The 22,892-nt window shown below is 37.0% G+C and overlaps 1 long non-coding RNA gene across 1 annotated transcript in view; it reads right to left on the bottom strand.

Moving 5' to 3' along the window:
• The window catches only part of LOC139045560 (uncharacterized), a 72,974-nt gene that overhangs the window by 698 nt on the left and 49,384 nt on the right, over nucleotides 1-22,892 (bottom strand). The gene's annotated exons all lie outside the window — the stretch shown is intronic.

Genomic DNA, 22,892 nt, shown 5'->3' with positions numbered 1-22,892 from the left:
CAGCTACAGTCTCACCTCTTACCTCCCCTGGCCCCTTTGCCCACTTTAACTTTAAAACCCCAGTGAGAAGATGCAAGTGCTGCATGCTGGACACAATGTCCCCTGACACTCCCCCTGGGGCAGCAGGGTCTGCTGTCTGTCCCCTTGCTCAGCTTGGACATCCACACTCTCTTCTAGTTGATGGAGCCTGTGTGAAAAGCAAGGGGATGTTTTTTTCTCTCCTTTGAGCTCTTCAGTCTTCAAGGATTAGATGTGAGGTTAGCAGGGACAAAGGTGAGGGCTGTGGAGGTGGTAAGGTAGAGAAGTGAAGTGAGAGTCATCATACAAGTTGAGGAAGACAAAGCAAATAAACAGTCCTAAGTAGAACTAGAGAAATTTCTGCACTTGAATCTTTTTTTCTTTGTGTCTCCGTGCCCCCTCTGGAAGGATTCCTTAGCACTATCTTCCAGTTCACTCATGCTCTCGTTGTGTTCAGTCTATAGGTTAACTCATTCACTGAGTTTTATTTACATACATATTTTTCATTTTCAAGCTTTCTCATTGGTTATCTACATATTCTTGTTTTATTTCTGTCTGTTCTTCTTTCATACTTTTTATTCCACTCAGCGGAACATTCTAAACATTTGTTTCATAGTATTAGGTTATCCATAAAATTTACTGCCTCTGGAGTAAGTTAATGTTCCAACTGTTGATGTTTTTGGCCATCTTTCCCATAGTTAGATTTTTTCGTTTTGATTTAAGAGCTAATTTTGAGTAGGATGAACAAAATTGTTTTTCTCTTTCTCTTTCCCTCGGTGCTCCCCACTCACTTTCTAGCCACTCTATGTTGCCTCTGCTCAGTCCCGGGCCTCAGTCCAGACTTAGGTCTTTCAGTGCCATGTTGGTGGCATTGAGGAGATCACAGACTCAGTGGGAGGCTTGGTTCATTCCTGGTCACCAGGCAGCTTGCATAGAGGCAGAGCCTCCCCTGTGTCTGACTCGCCTCTTTTGGTGGGAAACCCGGATGCAGCCCCTGGTTTCAAGCGTGAGACGGACTCAGGTTTCATCACCTGAGTGGAGCACTTCAGGGCATAACTAGCCTCAGGTTCTGAACCCACACCAGCCTCTGCAGCCTGGTCTAGCTCCTGCATTATGTAAAGGGCTAACCTACCTTTTTTAACGTAAAATGGGGATAATAATATCTGCTTTTTAGAGTAATGAAACTGATTAGAATGATTCTGAAAGGATTCTCTAGTTTCCACGATTTTTATTTTTTTATTTTAAACAGTGCTGCCTAATCTTGTCATGTAATTATTTAATGTGGAATGGATTATTAAATACAGTTAGAAGACCCCCAAATCCTGAGTTTATTATGTATTTATATATTTGTATATAGTTTGTATACAAGTTTAAGTTTATACCACTTCTTTATTTTTTCATTTCCCGGAGTGGATCTTTGACAACTATAAACATGAATAATACTTTTCCAAAACCTAATAATTGTAATTGCCTGAGGAAGGTTGTTTAAATATTCAATATATTAGAATCATTTTGAAAAGTTTATTATGCCAAAGCTATATAATTTCATTAACTTCCATCACTGTGAATCCTTTGTTCAATGTCTCTCTAAAATGACTACTGCAGAGAGTACTTATGGTTTTTGAGGGAGCTTTGCCTAAAATAAGATCTTTTTTCATAGATAAACAATTTTGTTCAGCAAGAGATTTCTTTGCAAGAGTATAACAGATCTGTGGAGGAAAAAAATGTCTCTTTAATTTGAGTCTTGATAGTCCCTGGATTTAGTTAACGATTATTGGAATCATGTTGTTGGCAAAAGATAGGTGCTTAGAAAGATCACTACATTAATTTTCACCATATTCCATTGAGCACAGAGATTTACATACAATTGTGTCACATTTCATATTTCAATATTCTGGTATTCTTTTTGAGTCTCTTTTAAAAAGTATAATCTGTGCTGGGATAAAGGATGTGTCTTGGGTTTTCTAGTCTAACATACAGACAATGCCATATATTCTAACCACCTTTGGGGAGATGCAAATGCCTTGTCTTGCCGGGTCTTGATCCTCTGTTGCTGGGCTCATTGATAGGTGCTACACTCTTGAGGTCCTGGATTGTAAAGCCCTAGAGAGGATCCTAGTATAGCAAAGCCCTTGCTGCCTTCTCCCATGGAGGATGAGAAAGGTCAAATCTTTAATGTAAAGATGTCAAAGAAAAAAATTATTCATAACACTTGTTAAAATAGTAAGGTAGATTCTATTCGGGACTGTTTAATTAGTATAGGGACTATAGAGATGGGGTTTTGCAGCAGAGGAGAGAGATTAGGCTCAACTCTGAATACAATAAGGAAAAATGGGAATTTATAACCAAAGAGCAGGATGGGAGTCCGTGAGTGGAAAATTGCTAGAGGAAACATCAGGGATAAGGGGAGGGATTCTGGCTAAACCGACCTAACAGGATTCTTGTTGAAGACAGGCCAGGGCGATCAGATCCTGAGGTTGGGGGATTCTGTCTAAACCAATTTGACATGATTCTTGCTAAAATGAGTAATGCAAAGAAGGGCATGGAAGTCCAAAAGTCAAGATTAGTTGGGAAGAGGATTAGGAGAAGCTTGAGCTTCGTCCAGGAGAGACTCTGTCAGTGACTCACCAAAAATACTGCAATCAGCAATTCTGAGAGTTAAAGGGGGAAAAGGGTGTTTCAGATTATCAGGCAGTGGTGTTGGATGTGAGGGTATAAACTGCCCTCTCTGTGGGCTGGTGTTGTCCCAACATGTCAAGTTAAAGTTGAGGCTCTCTGTCAAGGCTGCTCACCAAGTGTCTGCACGCAGTGCCCTCCTCTTGTGTTCCCTAAGCTCAGGGAAGGTAGGTGTGCACCGGGAATGACCAGAGGAGCCAGACCCAAAGCATTTGTGGTTTATAATGTTCCTGTGGTTTATGAAGTTAAATGTGTTGAGTCCTCTGTTTCTCCTCACTGGCTCCCAAAATTAAAGTTTAATCTTCTCTACAACAGTGATGCTGCTGATAGCTAGGAAGCCTTTGTGCAGTTTGTGGAAATGAGTTTTAATGTTTTTATGGGCCAGTAGGAAGTCTTTTTCCTTGCTCTTTCCCATTTCTTTCATCATACTACATACTCTTTTGCTTAGTGACTTTATCTCTACTTCATCTTGATTCCTCTTGTATCTAGGGGAAGAAAATACATTATTTAGGCATTTTCATAATTGAACAAGAGAGAAGAATCCACATCTGCATCTTTTGAACTTTTCCATCTGGATCCTTTGCCTTGGTAGACTGTGGTTCTAGGGTCCTTCCTCACTGTGGCCACTCTGCATTTTTTGTCAGTATGTAGCTCTTGCTCAACCTGATTCCCTTTCAACCAACTGATCTTATCAGTGTACTTAATTTTGCAGATAGACACATACTGAATAACTTCTGTGAATTATTGTTGAATGTATATTCAACATTTTCTCCTTTTATAGATTACATTATATGGATTCTCAAATCCTTTGTATGGCTTATCAGAAATTACATGTCATGGGAGAGAAGAAATAGCTCAGGTTCCATATCTTTTTGGAATTTCTTTTACTTGAAACTGGTAGATTTGTAAGAACAAGTTTTTGTTTATTAACAAATAAATAAAAATAAGTAATTAGTTTCTAGCAAAGCAGAAACAACAGATGGACTTTGTAATGCATACGTTTTACTTTGCAGTTCTACAGAACATACAGTATTTTCATAGGGACTGATTCTCATCAAAGAGATAGAATCTGACCACTCTGAAGCCTGCTCTTAGTAGGAGTTATGACAGCCTTTCCAATTGTGGAAGGCCAGAGATCACCAGGTTACAGACAAGCCACTGATGTGTGAACACTTATACTAGAGTTCATGATCGTAAAAGGAACTAGAGGTGGTCAGGAACAGGTTGGAGACACGCAGGGAGATTTTTCAGGTTGGCTCCTGGAGTTCATATTTCTTCCAGCTGAGTATAAATAATCTCACCACTGAGGATCTCATTTAAGTCACGCCATTTTTTTTTCTCTTAGGCAAGATATATTATTATAATTAACATACCCCCATAGAAACCCAGATGAGTACATTTAAAATGGGTCACTCGTTCTGACTTTCTTGATTTAATGTCATTTCTGCTTTAAAAAAATGAATGTGCATCTAATTTTCTATTTCCTCTCGCCATCTGTTACCATAAGCTCATAGACAAAATATAGCTATAAATCATAGTTACTAAAATTTTACTCTTCTTGTCTCATGGGATGTATTCATGAGTGTGCGTATATTTTGTGTTGATAAATTCACATTATCTTTACTTGCTGTGTGTTTCCTCTATATAAGAAGCAAAGTAATTTTCTTTGCAGACATTAATTACAAGCACAAAACTTAGAGGACAGTGATTTTGAACTTCTAAGATAGTCAAAAATCTTTAATCATCACGATTTTAAGCAACTTCCCTGTGGGTTGGATGAAAGTGGGTTCATTTATACGACTTTGCATTCCTCTTTTTGGTATCAGACTAGTCATTACAGAATCATCTTTGAATATAGGCCAAGTCTGTACATCTAGATCTGCTTAGTGACCCTACCAATGAGATCTTGCACCTGCTGACTTGTCTTGTTAGCATGTGAACATCTTTGCTATCAATCTCTGCATAATGCTTCTGCCCATGTGTTTGCAATACATAGTGTAACACAAAAACAGAAGCGAATGAGCAGCAACTGAAAAAAATGTTCCCAGAATCATTCTGTTAAGGAAAATAAATAAGTTTTACTCTCTAACTAAAATATTACGTAGAAGAAACATGAAAGAAATAAACTCTGTAAACTTAGCACGATGCCTTGAACCCTAACCAGTAACTTAAAAATTGAAGCAGGATAGATAATTGATTTGTGCTCCAAAATGATTTATACCATAGTATCCAATTATCTTTAGTCTCTTTTTCTAGTCTGGTTATCAGCAACAGTACTGCGTGCTAGATTTTGAGAACTATATAACAGAATGTATAATGACTTTATTTTACATGGTGAGGAGTGATAAGCGCCACTCAATTTGCCGCAAAGCTATTTCTTCATTTTCTTTCTAAATTCTGCATGGTAGAGTGGATTATTTTTTTCTCACACCTGCAACATTCCACTGTCCCGTTGGCTGTGCTATGGTATTAAAAAATTTAAATCCCTCTGGTGAATAGCCAATTGTGACCTTTCTTTTTATGGAAGATGTATTCTGTTTCCAATTTTGCTTGGGCTGAAGTAGCTTCTAATGCAAATGAGTGCATGTCTTATAAAATGTCACTAATAAATTTCCTGTCATTTGGCATTGGAATAAGATACTACATAAGAAATCAACTTGATATTTCAACAAAACCATCAAATGAAAACCTAGATTAAAATAACTAATTTCTTTTATCTTACATATTAGAGTAAAATTCCTCTGTGTGTGTGTGTGGCGATTTATTGATGTGAATTAAACTCTGAGTCCAGGGCCATTTTTTTTTTCATCTTGGGGAAGATAGTTATTACACTTAATCTTTGTTTTTCTACATATAGGCAAGAACAAGAAAGGTGGATGTTAGGCAAGAAAATTAGGCATCATAGTGCAAATAGATACTTGCTATATTGTGGTCCAGAGACCTAGGTTCTAGCCCCATCTTGGCCTTTTGTTTGGTCTGTGTGACCTTGAGCAAATCACCCTTTCTGAGCCCTTAGTTTCTTGTCTATAAACTAGAAATGTCAATACATGCTCTATTTTCTTGGTTTTACATGTGCTTTAATATTCTTGGAATCTATGAACTGCTACACAGATCTGAGGTGAAACCATTTTAAAGTTGAACTAGATTATTTTTGGCCAAAAGGTAAGCCAACAATCAAATCACTGTTTGTGTCAACACACCCCTTTAACAATGGAAACTTTATCAATGGAATCTATCATCTATGGGTATTTTTATTCATCATGTCCCTTCAAGAATAACAACAACAGGTAAAAATTATTTGAGGGGCATATTTTGTTGACTCTAAGGCTGGTTACTGGTAGCAAATAAAAATATAAGCCCCCAGTCACTGCCTCTTAAGTGCCAGGTGTTGTGCCTAGGGCTTCATGTACATTATTTCTGTTTTTTACTAAATCTCTGCAAGCAACGGCCACTATGCAGTTAACAGACAGGTAGATAAGTCAATGAAGCCTCAGAGACAATGCCTTGCTCAGGCCGTAGAGTTGGTTCCAAGCAGCGTCAGAATTCATACGTGGCTAGGGCAGGACTCCTGTTGATGTATCAAGCATTTGACAGTCCTAATAACAGAATGCTGCTGGTAAAATACAAGAAAAACGTAGATCCTAGGAGAGACACACCAATAAGCCACCTCCTGAGGGTGAAGAAAGGTGTATCCTGGGAGGTTGGCTGTTGGCAGCTGTGAGAAATAGTAGTTTTCTTTACTTTTCCTTGAACTTTATTTCTTAAGAGCCAATATCATCCAGACAGTTCCCTTTAGGCCCCTGCCTCCACTTCCTTTTAATCTTAAAGAAATTGATCCCATTATATTTTCAAAGGAGAACCTCATATTCTATGATAACTAGTTATTGTGCACAAAGTTGTCTGTTGAGGCTCAGTTCTTAGAAATTCATTGCCACAAGCAGTGATAGAAGGGACTACACATAAAGGTAAACTTACTTTCAGCATAATGTATATTGGGTACAATTTCTAACTCGCATTTTGTTAGAATTGTAAGGCAACTTGGGCAAATTGCTTTTTGGGTTTTATTTTGTTTTTGTCTTTCTGGGAAAGATTAGCCCTGAGCTAACATCTGTTGCCAAACTTCCTCTCTGTTTTTTCCCTCCCCAAAGCCCCAGTGCATAGTTGTATATTCTAGTTGTAAGTCCTTCTAGTTCTTCTATGTGAGCCGCTGCCACGTCAACTGACAACTGACGTGCATGGCAACTGAGAGACAAATGGTGTGGTTCCACACCCGGAAATCGAACCTGGGCCACCAAAAGCGGAGTACGCCAAACTTTAACGACTAGGCCTTCAGGGCTGGCTCGCTTTTTTGTTTTGTTCTGAAAGTTGAGAGAAAGAGGCCCAAAGAGAGGAAGTGACCTGCCTACAGTCACACAGTCCATTATAAAGGTTCCAGAGGCACCCAGATCTTTTAACTACTTATCTTTCCCACTTTCTCAGGCTCTTGTTTCCTTTGCTTTAACTGAATCTTGCAGCAAAGTGGCAGCTGTTCTACTTACACAGGGTGAGTAATAAGTTGACTCCAGTCCCCACCTACCATTGTTTATGAATTGGGCACCCTACACTAACACCTCTACCAACACACAAGCGTTGTCAACTCCTAAGGACCACAAAAGGTTCCTCAATGGGCTTCTTGTGCTTATGAAAAAGATGTTATTTACTAGTTTTAAACTGATTTTGTTCTCTCATGCCCATTCACTGTGGTTTAAGGCTAACTGGTGCTGCCTTTGAAAAGTATGCTTCTGTGAGACTCTTGAAGCCTTGAGATGATGATGTAAATCTATAGAAAACAGAATTTGATTCATACAACACATTTTAGGACACTCATGTTAAAACACTATATTTGCCTCAAAATGTTGTGTCTTCCATATAAAATCTTAAGTTTTGATTTTCCTCAGTATTCTGTTTCTACAAACCACTGTGTGTAGAATAAGAATGATATATAGGGACAGAATTTCTGTGTGTAATTTAAGAAATTAATCATTCATAGGTGAAATAAAAAATTAAGAATGCATGTAATTTTGTTTTGATTTCTCTTCTGCTTCGCCAGAATTACTTTCTGCTTATGTACACACAATCTTTTAAAACTATCTTATTGGAAATTTCTTCCTGTAATGTGATTATAAGGATAGATGTCTATGTGACATACAGCATGGAAATTTTGCAATTAGAAGTAATCAACCCATAAATGTAAGCAGAGGGTCATGATGGGAAAAGAAAGAAGGAAATAATTTTAATATGAGAGTCCTGGTCTTTCTAAAACAGAATTTATTGCTAAAATGTACTCTTTTCCATTTAAAAAATGGAATTATTATAATTTGCCCTTTGTTTCTATTATTGCTACTCTTTTCTTGAGTGACTCATGATCTTTCATCAGTTCTTTTGGTGAATAAAATTGTAAGATATTTGAAATGCATTAATATATTAAGTATTTTTCTTTTCCTTCTATTCAGTATTTGAGGTTTGGAGCTTTATCTCTCTCTCTCTCTATATGTATATAAATATAAATATGTAGATAAATCCCCTTCAGTGTGTTAAAAATAAAAAGTAACACAGAGACATTTTGTGACAAATATCAAAAGAAGAAAAAATATATTCAGCCCATGCATCAGTTAACAACTAGAAACCCATTCAACGGTGATACTGTAAACCTAGGAAGGCATAAGAGAGACGAGTGGGAAAACTGAAGAACACTTTGGACTGTCTCAAAGAAACAGAGCCATGTTGTATGGGCAAATGTAGCCAATCAAGGAAGAGAAAAAAATATTATATAAGTCCTGATCTTTCTGCAATAGAATTTGTTTGCTTAAGTGTTTCATAAAGTGAAATTGCTGTGGCATTTCTTTTGTTGTAGCAGTTTCTATTAGTAGCATGGCTTAGACTCAAGAAATTTATTGAGGAATTTTGGTAGTAACTTTGATAGTTATATCACTCTCCTAGTTCTGAGCACATCAGAATCAAAAAGGCCAAAGAAGTTGTGCACCCAGTTATGCACCCTAATTATTCAGATGTGAATCCCTTTCTGGGATTCCAAGCATGTGGGATATATACGATGATGGAGAAGCTTCTTCTGCATATGCTGACAATTCTTTTTCTTGATAACTAACTTATTCACTCAACCAGCACTGAGTGCCTACTATGCACCAGGCATGTTTATACATTGGAACATACACAAAGGAAAAAAATAAGATGCTACATCTGTCCTGGAGACTCACAGTCTAGTGAGAGAGAAGGAAATAAAGTAGTTATTAAAATACCAGGTAACAAGCATATGGTAGAAAAATATTTAAAAATCTGAAGAAAATCAGAAGAGAGAGCAATAGACACTGGAGAGATCACATGTCAAATTAGTTTTGATTCATTACAATTTTCTATTAAGTTCCATATTCTCTTGGTCTCTCTCTTTCTCTCTTACACATACATGATAAAATTATGTAACTATTTTTATTCTTCATAGACCTAATTTCATGTCTCATCTCTCTGCATCTGCCTTGCTTGTGTCCTTATCAATAACCCTAATAATGAATTTTACTAAAAATACCATATCCAGATGACCTAAGGAAGCATAAATTGAGCTAATGTGCCACCAAAGGACATAGAAAGGACTTCTGGGTAAGATTATAAGGCCCAGTGAAAGTAAATATTTTCTAATAATCAGAGATATTCAACAATGTAATGGGCTACTGTGGTGTGTAGTAAGTTCCCCATCCTCAGAACTAAGTAATGGTATACTTCTATTGATGTGGAATCAAATTTTATTGACTTTTGAGTTAAAGTTGCAAAGTTGTGAGTGGGGTCTATAAGAAAACATTTAATCGTCTTAACCTTTTGTCCTCTTTTCGGATACAATTCTACAGAGCATGTCATTGATGATAATGTTGAACATTCAGCACCAAGGACAGCGATTTCCATTCGATGACATAGATGTTGATTTGATACTAAATAGCAACAGCAACAAAAGATTACCTGCAAAGATATCATATAATATGTCCAATTGATCAATCAATGTAAGTTTCAGAGCTGAGAAGGAGGAAGACTAACACTTCTTGAGCAACCCACTATACTATCTCATTTAATCCTCCCAACAAATGTGTGTGGTAAACATTGTTATTCATAGATATATATGATGTATATATGTATATGTATGTCTATATAAATATAAAATATTTTTACAAGCTTTCAATATATGTTTATAAATGAGGAAGTAAAGGCTTAAAGTAACTTTCTCAAGATCACATTATTAGTAAGAGCTTCAGTCCCAGTTATGATTTTAAATCTCATTGCCTTTCTACCCAGAGAAGAGGAAATATGCAAAAAAGAGAAAGGTTGCATCTGCATAGCCAAAAATAAGCATGCAATTTGTCAAATTCAAAAAGAAGGGAAATGCATTTTTATAGGAAATGGAGGAGAGACGTTACTGAGAAAAGTAGCTTATTACCGTCTATACTTAGCTATTTAAAAACACTTTGCTTTATAACGGGTATATTATAATATCTTGCATATCACTGTTTTACCAGTATACACATTGATGATTTATTTTCCCAAATGACCGTGACCTAGTTTAGGATACTTCTGAGACCAGGAAGTTGTGGCCCAAGACCACTGGAAGTCTGTTGGCTTCTGTTAACCTCTAGTCAGACTGGAGGGTAATTTCTGGAATGGTAGGGTTGTGATGTCTTTGGTGCTACCCAAGGAGTTTCTTGTCCTCAAGACCAAACTTTTCCCCCAAAAAAGGAAAATGATCCAAACTAAACTCTCTGAATTCACACAGAATAAATGAGGACAGTGTTGTTTTGGGTTGAATAAAAAACGAATACAATAGTAAGATCATATAAAGGGAACTGACTCTAGGGTGAGTCCTTCAAAATACTTACATATAAATGCTTATGAAACAAATATAGCCTTTGTAAGAACAAATGCTGTTAGAACGTGTAATCAGCATCTTTGAAACAGTTGCATAATAGCTGTTAGGAAATTAGGTGGAAGTTTATGCATATTTCATGAAGCCTGTATTTCACCATATCTAAGCATGTGCACACATTTAGGAATGAGCAACAGGCAAAACATTCACTTTCTCACTTAATAGCAGTGCAAATCTGATCCCTAAATGCACTCCACAATTCTTCAATGTGCTCTTCCCTAAAATTTACTTGCCCAAAGAAAATCCTACTCATCCTTTAAGGTCTTACACATAACCTTATTTGTGTTTGGCAATCGATGACTATTAATGATTTAAACAGAAAAATAAAATATTTGTATTTTGCACATTTCTGGTACTATTGATGAATATTTATCATTTGGACTATCCAATTGTATGAACCACAACAGATCTATTCAGTGTGAAAAAATAGCTCCAAATCCATCTATTAAAGATATACTGAAAATTAGCTCTATGTGGAGTAATGGAAACAGTATTAGCCTGGTGGTTAGGAGTATAGGTCCTTGTTCTGATTCGCCACTGACTCTCCATGCAACTTTTAGTTAGGCATGTTACCTTTCTGATTCACATGATATAAACTTAGTAAGTTAGTTACTATGCAGCATATTTAGCTTCTTGTCTTTCCAACTAGACTGTGGTCATAGCCATCATTGTGTTTATTTTACATCCAAAACACCCAGCAGTGTACCCAGAAGGTACAAAGACATCTAATTTTAATTTATTTAAATGAATTGAATTTCATTTTTCATCATGCATGGAATATGAATAATAATCGTAGCTCTGCATGCTGTACACTTTATCCTGTGGTGAATCATTGCATGTGAAGGTATTTTAGGAGAAACATCCCATAAAGCATTTTGCAAATAGAGAGATTTAGACAAGAGTTTCATCCCAAGAGAAGCAGATCTGACTTACATTGCCTAAATGTGACTCAAAGAAAACTGAAGGAAAATAAATCCCTTGTAAGCTGACTAACAGCAACCTTGAATACTAATTCCAGAATCTGAATATTGAAACTGCACATGCTGCAACCTTTTCCCTGAAGCAATATTAGAGAATGAGTTTCTCACTTATTTCTCTACCTTTATCTATAGGTGTCTAGAATTGATTTGTAAATATGGAAAATTGATGCCCTTATTTAGAATCAAGACTATATCATCTTTCTATGGTATACAATGATGTATCGCAGGGGCTCAATACTTTTACCCATATTTTTGCTTGAGCTTCACAAAAACTCAGTGATTCAAGCAAGAATATGTTCTACTCTTTTGGAAGACCAGTAAAATGAACTGACTTGCTGGTATCAAAGAGGTTCTTGGTATCAGAGCCAAGATAAAAATTCAGGTGGCTTGATTCTCAGCCCCCATCATGATTCCTTCCCACCATAGTGCCTTGGACATTGAAGGATACTGGAAGACCTGGCTCATGTCATCTAGATTCTCAAGAATAATCACAGCCTGTCTCTGGTGTTCTTGTTTGTATTTACATCATTGACCTGTGGCTAAAGCTGTTTAATCATATTTTCAGTCTCCTGAGTTTTAGTTTGATGTTTTGGTTTACTTCCAGAAGAGCACACAAGATAGATGATTAGCCATTATGAGAATATGCTTTTTCAACACTGAAAGCAGCTGTTCAACACGAGGTTAAACCTTCTCTCTGCAGGGTTATTGGCATATGTTACCACTGCACAGACTTCCAAGGATCTTATTTTCAGGGCCATTCTTAATTGGAATGTTTGATATTATGGATCATCAAGAAATGTGGGTTTATCTTATATGGGATAGGTTGAGGTATTCAAAAAAGCCATGTTGAAAATATCTTCCTAGGAAAGTCTCTGATCATTGTAGTTTCCATTTGACAGCTCATCTTTTCATAAAGCCTTAAAATAATTATGCTAGTATCAGCAATAAAATTCCTTCCTTGTCCCTCCTCACAAAATAACAGATGGTAAATAAGTAAATATTTTGGATGCTTTTACACTCTGTGACTCATTTTCAGGCGAAGTATAGCTTTCTCCAGATGTTCACAACCACGGTCTAGAATGGATGGCGAGTAGCATTTATCAAGCCTTTAATTAACTTCTAACAACCAGTTCTTGCATATGACCATGGCATGAATAACTAAAACTGAGTTATTGTTGCCTATCCTGAGTAATGCAAAATAGCTTATTTGCATGCATTTCTTGCAGGCATTGGTTAATGCGTGATCTACATATAGCACATAATATCTTGCATATCACTGTTTTACCAGTATTTTAAAAATAAATATTTGTTATAGACCTACTCATAAAAATACTTATACAACTCGCAGTATGTGTAAAATGAAACCATCTTCTTTGTAGCAGTTAAGATTACATCACTTTTGTGAGAAGCAATATGACAAACCTCTTGAAGCATGGTGGTGAATTTTTTACTCCTACCTATTTCTTAGTGATGTCATATGCACAAAATGGATTTGATGTTTCATGATATTCTTAATAAATAAATATATAATACTAAATATATGCAAATCAGTATTCTAAGTTCCTCATAAGCAGGTATCAATAGTATAGAATTTATTTAATTTTATAAATAATTCAATATGCAGATGTAATTATGCCCAACATTTATAATGAGTCGTGTGCTTTGGTTACTGCCATTTTACTTTAATTACAAAATCTTAAAGAAGTACATGTTAGAAGCTGAGTGCTGATTGGCATTCTATGTTCTAGGAACGGTACAAGAGAGGATAAGATTCGGTGCCTACTTTTGAGGTACTTATAGTTTATATGGGGTAATTAGGCAAAGAACAGATCAATACCTTTTGGAGTTTCAGGCCTTATACTGGGAGGAACTTTATGCAAAGGGGATTTCATCTTTCAGGCCTCCAAGATTTTGCTCCTGGCACAGGAAGCCTCTTTATCATCAGCCAACATAGAATGAAGGTTGAGGGAGAGGGAGCTGCCTCACTCCTGAGATGGGTCAGCTAAGAGGAAGGCCAAGAATTGGTCCTAGATCTTTTGACTACCAGCCTCCATCAACCCTTCTGGAAGGCCATCATGATTGACTATAATAAACTGATCTAAAGCAAGCCCTATGATCCAATTACTAGTTCATGAAATATGTAACTAGTAATGTCATATGACATATAGCATCTATGTCATATGATTCCTTGTCAGGAATTCTCACACTGGTGTTTCCTTTGCTAAGCACCACAGTACTTTCTAGGTCTGATCTGGGCTCTCCACAGTCTTCTTTTCTTTGTTCATCTCAGGTATGGGACAGCCCCTTCCCTCATTTTCATTGACTTCCCAATCTCCTCTATTCCTGATGAGAGGGTTTTCACCTCTTTGAAGTGAGCAGGCAGAGTGAAATGTAAACCTCTACCTTGGCTTTTTCTTGCTGCTCAAACTTATAAACCTTTGGGAACTTTATTCAAAGGGTTTACTGTTATGGAAAACATATGGTAAAGAATTACAAACACAAGGAAGTGTGTTACCAGGTTCTTGTCAAGGGCTTAGCAAATTCCATTGGTCCCTTTCTCCAGTCTGGATCCTTCTCAGAGATCTACATCCGCTTTTGTTCTCTCGAGGGTGAGATTCACTATTGCCTTCTCCAGACCCTGTGCCTCTTCCATCCTACCTTTGGGAAGCCTATGTAGGCACTTTATGCCTTATTGACCCTTTATCCAAGCCTGAAGTTAAATTATAGATGGAACAATGTCACTTGACTTGTTTTATGAAGGGCAAAATCAGAGTAGAGGAACCCAGTTACTGAGAGTATATGGAGCAATTTGTCTGGACAACATTTGAAAGGTTGCTATATGTCAGAAACTGGTTTGGTGACAACTGGATGAATAGGACAAAGCCTTAGCTCTCTAGGAATTTTAGCATTGTGGGGAATGTGTGAAAAAAATATGCATTGAAGTAAGCAATTGGAGTGATTTAGCCTCAGAATAGAAGCCTGGAAGTTGGGGAGGGAAGGAGAACATGGTGACTGGCTTCAAAAGATAGCAGAGCAGTCATGGACCACATGGTTATTCTCAGTGACGCCAAGGGCTAGAACTAGGACCAGTGATTAAAAATGGCAGGTGAGTTTTGTTTCTGCTTAATATAATGAAAAACTTTCTGATAACCAGAGCTGCCTGATAATCAGTGTGCTGTGGTGAGCTTCATTTCTGGAAGATGCATGATTATTCATTCATTGGGACAATATAGGGGTCATGTGGGTGTCAGAGGAGCCTTGAGACACTTAATTTACTTGGGCTGTGTGTTCTACAGCTTTTTGGCTTGGATTTTCATAACTACAAGGTCTAACTAGGAAACTACTGAACCTCAAAGCTAATTTCTCACCTATGATTTCTATCCTGGTTTATTCATCTTAATGCCTGCTTTTTGAAAGCAACACTTTCATTAAGCAATGTAAAAGCATTTCTGGAAATGAGTTTTCCTCTTAAATCTATTTGTTCAGCCTCCCTTTGGTGAACAAACTTGTTTCTTTTGGCTTTTTAATATTCAGCCTTTGTTTTGACTCAATGTATTTTGCGATGTTGTAATCATTATTTCTTTGCTACTGTTAAATTACCCCCAACCCCAAGACTTTGCTACAGAGAAGACTGATAAATATGTTTATTGAAAAGCTATATTCTCTAAACTTCAATGACTTTGTAAAACAAGTTTCATCAGAAATGAGGTTTTTGAGTTTTTAGTAAATATGAATGCTCACTTTCTCACTGCTGCTTAGAATTTTACTGATTACATTTTGGAACTGCATAATCGTGTAATTAATCTTGAGCATGTCAGAGTGTGCATTTTTAAAAGTAATTTTCTTAGGGAAATAATACATATCTCATTATTTTTTACTGTAATTGGTATTCACAGTCTCTTAGTTTATAGGTATAAGCCCTGCCAGAGATGGCCAATGTCAGTGCCATATATTACTAAAATGGATAATTTTTTCAAACACATCTTCCACTCAATTTCTCATTAAATGAGGAATTGTAAATTCAGCTGTCAAGGAATACAAATAACATGATTATGCAATACTTGCATTATACAAAGTCCTCTAGGCTAGGATGGTTATCTGCCATAAACACTGATCCATTCTTTATAGAAAAGAACTTTAGGACACTGACCAAGAGCCAACTGCAGTCCAAACCTTTGTTACTCTCAATGCTTTCACCAGTAAAGAGTTTGTGATCCAAGGATGGACCTAAAGATAGAGTCAAATTTACTTTACCTATAGTTTTTGAAAAAATGTACTACTTATTCAAGGACCATCATCCTTTGTCTAACCCAAATATGAATGAAAGAATGAATCAGAATGAGTAAGGGAAGAATGATATATACCAGCACTCGATGATGGTCTGCTGTCTACAGACAAGGACACTGCTCTGTATCAAGTCATTCAGTTTCTCAATGACAAAAACTTTAGTGGAAATCTTGAGGCATTAGCTCTAAACAAATGATAAGCATTGGGCTATGCAAAGTAGAATAAGACAGGGTCTTGCTGTTAAGGAGGTCATGATCATATGGGATAGTCACATAACTAAGCATAGTGATTTCAATGCAATGTTCTTGCAAGTGCCAGTAAAATGCTTTATTCAGCTAAGGAAACCATCACCTCACTCTGCGAGGTACGGGGGGTTAGTAGAAGAGTCGCAGAGGAAGGGAGATCTGAGCTTTGGCTTGAGGGGTAGAGAGGGCTGTGTCTGTAGGAAGAGGGAAGGACACTCAGTTAGGACTGGGAGACCAGCAGGTACAGAGGCGTGAGGTTGGAATGGGCCTGGCATTTGCAGGAATCAGTTTTAAGCTCCATGGGACTGGAACAAAGTGTTGGGGGGAGTCATGGTCCTGTCTTGGGATCTATTCTGTGAGCAGCGGAGTGTGCCTGAGGCTATGATACAGAGGGGAGCATACTGAGACTGCTTTTTGGAGGGCCTCTCTGGAGGCAAAGTGGAGGGCAGATTGCAGGATAAAGGACTAGTGTGAAGAATCCTTTTAGTAGAGTGCCAGGAAAATGGAAATAGGAAGGTTGATTTGAAAGAGACATGCAAGATTGAATTCAATAGAATATTGTGACTGATAGATTTGTGACATAAAGAAGGAAGGAGTGGAAAATTAATTTTGGACCTTAGATAGATTATTAGGTTATTAATGAAAATCAGAAATGAAAAAAAGAGCACTCTGGCGAGTGGTGGTATTTTAGATGATACCTTCAGTTTGCAGCATGTTGCACTTGAATTGCTTATGACTTTCAGGCAGAGATATTGAGCTGAAGGTGCACAGAGTTCCCATATACCTCCTACCCCCACACATGCACAGCCTTCCCAATATCAACATCCCCCACCAGAGTGGTACATTTGTTACAATCGATGAACTTACATTGACACCTTATCACCCAAAGTCCATAGCTCAGGTTAGGGTTCATACTTGGTGTTGTACATTCTATGGATTTTGAAAAATCTATAATGACGTGTGTCCACCATTATAGCATCACACAGAGAAGATTCACCATTCTAAAAATCCTCTGGGCTCTACCTGGTTACCCTTCCTTCCCCCTAACCCCTGGAAACCACTGCCTCTTTTTAATGCCCCTATAGTTTTGCCTTTGCCAGAAGTTAGAATCATATAGTATGTAACCTTTTCAGATTGGCTTTTTTCGCTTAGTTGTATGCATTTCAAATGCCTCCATGTCTTTTCACAGTTTGATAGCTCATTTCGTTTTAAGCACAGAATAATATTCGATTGTCTAGATGTATCAGTTTACCAATCTATCTACCTACTGAAGGATATTGTGCTTGCTTCCAAGTTTTAGTAGCATGAATAAAGCTGCTATAAACACCTGTGTGCAGGTTTTTGTGTGAACATAACTTTTCAACTCATTTGGATAAATATCAAGAAGCATGATTGCTGGATCATGTGGTAAGAGTATGTTTTTCTAAGTTTTGTAAGAAACGGCCAAACTGTCTTTCAAAGTGGTTGTACCATTCTGCATTCCCAGCAGCAATGAATGAGGGTTCTTGTTGCTCCATGTCATTGCCAGCATTTGTTGTTATCAGAGTTCTGGACTTTGGCCATTCTAACATTTGTATAGTGGTATCTCATTGCTATTTTAATTGGCAATTCTCTGATGACGTATGATGTTGAGCACATTTTCATATGCTTATTTGCCATCTGTATATCGTTTTTGGTGAGATTTATGTTCAGATCTTTTATCCAATTTTTACTTGACTTGTTCATTTTTTAATTGTTGTGTTTCATGAGTTCTTTTTATATTTTGCATAACAGTCCTTTATCATATATGTCCTTTTCAAATATTTTCTTCCAGTCTGTAACATATATTTCAATTGTCTTGAGCAAGCAGTTTTTCTATGTCTGATAAAATGGCTAAAATATTCATAGTGACCTACCACATCATATTTCAACTTTCATTTTGAAATAATTTTAGATTTAAAGAAAACTTAGTACAGAGAGTAGTGCACAGAGTTCCTGTGTGTCTTTTACCCAGCTTCACTTAATGTTACCATCTGATATAACCAAGGTGCATTCAGAAACACTAAGAAATTAACATTGACACGACAACATTAACTAAACTATAAACTTTATCTGATGTCAGTAGTATTCCCACTAATATCCTTTTTCTCTTCCAGGATCCAAGGATTCGATGTTGCATATATTTGTCATGTCTCCACAGTCCCCACGAATTCACAAGTTTCTTAACCTTAGTTTTCATGAACTTGGCTCTTTTGAATAGTACTGGTCAGGTATTTTTTTAGAATGTCTCTCAATTATGGTTTTCATATATTTATCCTGATTTTACTGGGGTTGTGATTTGGGGGAAGAATACCACAGTCGTGAGGTGTCTTCATTATATCATATAGTATCAAGAAGTGCATAATATTAACATGACTTATTACTCATCATGGTAACTCTGATTACCTGGTTAACATGGCACATGCCAGGTTTCATAGTCACTGTAGCTACAGTAACAGTAAAGTTGATATTTTTCCCTTTCTATACTCTGTTCATTAGGCACAAGTCACTAAGTCCTTCCCCCATCAAAGGAGGAAAATTAAACCTCACTCACCATGATTTTTTGAAGCTCCCTTGTCCAAAATTAGCTGTCCCTAGATGTGTGGGTTTATTTCTGGGTCTCGATTCTGTTCCATTGATCTGTGTGTCTGTTTTTGTGCCAGTACCATTCTGTTTTGATTACTACAGCTTTGTTGTTTATTTTGAAATCAGGGAGTGTGATACCTCCAGCTTTGTTTTTTTCTCTCAGGATTACTTTGACTATTTGGAGTCCTGTTGTTCCACATAAATTTTAGTATTCATTGTTCTACTTCTGTGAAAAATGTTGCGAATTTGATATGGATTGCATTGAATCTATAGATTGCTTTAGGGAGTATGGATATTTTAATTATGTTAATTCTTCCAATCCAAGAGCAGGGAATATCTTTCCATTTCTTTGGATATTTCTTTCTTCTAATTCTTTCAACAATATTTTGTGGGTGTTGAACCATCTCTGCATCCCTTGAATAAATACCACTTGATCATGGTGTATGATCTTTTTAATGTATTGTCGTATTTGATTTGCTAGTATTTTGTTGAGGATTTTTGCATCAATGTTCATCATTGATATGTTCTTTTTTTGTGTTGTCCGTCTCTGGTTTTGGTATCAGAGTAATGTTGGCTTCATAGAATCAGTTAGGAAGGTTTCTCTCCTCTTCAATTTTTTGGAAGAGTTTGAGAAGGATAGGTATTAAGTCTTTGAATGTTGCATAAAATTCACCAGGGAAGCCATCTGGTCCTGGACTCTTATTTTTTGGGAGGTTTTTGATTACACTTTCCATTTCCTTACTGGTAATTGGTCTATTCAAATTCTCTATTTCTTCTTTATTCAGTTTTGGAAGGTTGTATGATTCTAATATTTTATCCGTTTCATCTAGATTATCCAATTTGTTGGCATATAGCTTTTTGTAGTATTACTTTATAATCTTTTGTATTTTTGAGGTGTCTGTTGTAATTTCTCCTCTTACATTTCTGATTTTATTTATTTGAGACTTCTCTTTTTTCTTGATCAATCTAGCTAAAGGCTTGTCAATTTTGTTTATCTTTTCACAGAACCAGCTCTTAGTTTCAGTGATTTTTTTCCATTTTTTTTTCTAGTCTCTATTATTTCTGCTCTTATTTTTATTATTTCCTTCCTTCTACTGACTTGAGGCTTTGTTTGTTGTTCTTTATATAGTTCCTTTACTTGCACTCTTAGATTGTTTATTTGAGATTCTTCTTCTTTATTGAGGCAAGCCTCTATTGCTATAAACTTCTCTCTTAGAACCGCTTTTGCTCTATCCCATAAATTTTGGCAGGTTGTATTTTCATGTTTGTTTATCTCCAGGTATTTTTTTATTTCTTCATTTACCCGATTGTTGTTCAGTAACATCTTATTTAATCTCTACCTATTTGTGGCTTTTCCAATTTTCTTCTTGTAGTTAATTTCTAGTTTCATACCATTGTGATCAGAAAAGATACTTAGCATTAATTCAATCTTCTTAAATTTATTGAGACTTGTTTTGTGGCCTAACATGTAATCGATTTTGGAGAGTGTTCCATGTGCATTTGAAAAGAATGTATATTCTGCAGTTTTCGGATAGAATGTTCTACATATATCTACTAAGTCCATCTGATCTAATGTGTCATTTCAGGCCAACGTTTCCTTGTTGATGTTCTGTTTGGATGTTTGGATGACCTATCCATTGATGTAAGTGGAGTGTTAAAGTCCCCTACTCTTACTGTGTTACTGTCTATTTCTCCTTTTATGTCTGTTAATAATTGATTTATATATTTAGGTGTTCCTCTGTTATGTGCATAGATATTTATAAGTGTTATATCCTATTGTTGGATTGTTCCTTTTATCATTATATAGTGCCCTTCTTTGTCTCTTTTACAGTTTTGGTTTAAAGTCTATTTTGTCTGATATAAGTATTGCTACCCCAGCTTTCTTTTCATTGCCATTTGCATGGAGTATCTTTTTGCTTTCAGTTTGTGAGTGTCTTTAGGTCTGAAGTGTGTCTTTTCTATGTAGCATATATATGAATCTTCTTTTTTTATCCAGTCAGCCACCCTATGCCTTTTGATTGGAACATTCAGTCCATTGACGTTTAAAGTAGCTATTGATAAGAATGTACTTGTTGCCATTTTCTTACTTTTTCTCTGGATGTTCCAGTAGTTCTACTCTGTTCCTTTCTTCTCTTGCCCTCTTACTTTGTGGTTTGATGGCTTTCTTTAGTATTATGTTTGGGTTCCTTTCTCTTAATTTTTTGTGTATTTATTACAGGTTCCTGGTTTGTAATTACCATGAGGTTCATATATAATAACCTACATATATAGCAATCTATTTTAAGGTGATGGTATCTTTAGTTTGACCTCTTGCTAAAAGCTCCACTCTTTGTTCCCCTCCTCCCACATTTTATGTTTTTGATATCATATCTAATCTCTTTGTGTGTGTGTGTGTGTGTGTGTGTGTGTGTGTGTGTATCTGTTACCCTCTTATCATGGAAATAGATAATTTTGTACTTTTGTCTTTTGATCTTCATATTAGCTTCATAGGTGGTTGATCTGCTACATTTACTCTATAATTGCTTTTACCAGTGATTTTATTGCTTTTTCTTTTTTTGATAGTCTTCTTATTCCTATTTGTGATCTTATCCTTTCCGCTTAAATAAGTCCCTTTCACATTTCTTGTGTGGCTGGTTTCTTTAGTTTTTGCCTGTTGGGAAAACTCTTCATCTCTCCTTCCATTTGGAATGATAACCTTGCCAGGTGGAGTATTCTTGGCTATAATTTTTTTCCTTTAATAACTTAAATATATTATGCCACTCCCTCCTAGTCTGTAAGGTTTCTGCTGAGAAGTCAGAGGATAGCCTAGGGGGTTTCCCTGTATGTAACTTCTTGCCATTCTCCTGCACCTTTTAGGATTCTCTCTTTATCTTTAATTTTTGACATTTTAATTATAATGTGTCTTGGTATGGGCCTCTTTGGGTTCATCTTGTTTGGTGTTCTCTGTGCTCCCTGTACGTGGATGTTTGTTTCCTTCCTTAGGTTAGGAAAGTTATCGGCTATTATTTCTTCAAATAGATTCCCTGCCCCTTTGTCACTTTCTTCTCCTCCTGGGACATCCATAATATGGATTTTAGTGTGCTTCTTGTTTTCCCAGAGGTCCCTTAGACTGTCCTTGTTCTTTTTAATTCTTTTTTATCTGTTCAGCTTGGGTAATTTCCTCCAGTCTTTTGTCCAGCTCACTGATCCATTCTTCTGTATCATCTACTCTGCCATTGAGTTTCTCTAGTGAATTTTTCATTTCCAGTATTGTATTCTTTATTTCTGATTGGTTCTTTGTTATGTTTTTCCAGCTATTTGTTGATTTTATCACTGAGTTCATTCATTCTTCTCCCAAGATCAGTGAGCATCTTTATGACTTTTAGTTTGTACTCTTTGTCAGGTAGATTGTTTATCTCTGTTTCATTTAATTCCTTTTCTGAGGTTTTGTCCTGTTCCCTTACTTGGAAGATATTCCTTTGTCTCCTCATTTTTCCTCTTTCTCTCTGCTTATATCTACATATTAGGTAGGTCAGCTATGTCTCCTGATCTTGGAGAGGTGGCCTTATGAAAGAGATGCCTTATGAAGCCCAGTGGTGTGCTTCCCTCTCGTCACCAGTCCCATATATGCCAGGAGGTCCCTTGTGTGGGCTATGTGTATCCTTCTGTTGTGGCAGGGTTGCTCTTGCTGCAGAATGTCCAGGAAAGCTAGGCTGTCCCCCGGCCATCTGGTTGTAATGCTTAGCTGTGTGTGGCTGCTATGGACTCTTCAGTCACTTTATCAGGTGTGGGGAGCCCCAGCACGTTGGCTGCAAGGTTTAAGGTCTAATAGCAGATTCCTGTTGCAGTTTTTCTGTTTGAGTGAGTAGGCCCACAGCATGGCTGGTTGCTAGGCTCGGGGGCTTATAATAGCTTAAGGCCTCCAGCCTGCATGGCTGTTGTCATCTCTCTCAGAATTACAGCTGAGTGGGTCCAGCCCCAGCCATAGGAGCACCCAATTGTTTTAGGCTTTGGAAGGTGTAATTAATCCCATTCATGACTGTTTGAGAAGCACAAGACTGCTGCAGCTAACAAGCCCCACTGCCCACAGGGCCACACACCCTGTCAACACCTTCCTGCCTCATGCGTGCACCCTGACCCACT

This window comes from Equus asinus, chromosome 6 (genome assembly GCF_041296235.1).
Source record: "Equus asinus isolate D_3611 breed Donkey chromosome 6, EquAss-T2T_v2, whole genome shotgun sequence".
NCBI lineage: Eukaryota > Metazoa > Chordata > Mammalia > Perissodactyla > Equidae > Equus > Equus asinus.
This window is presented reverse-complemented; position numbering and strand designations above follow the sequence as displayed.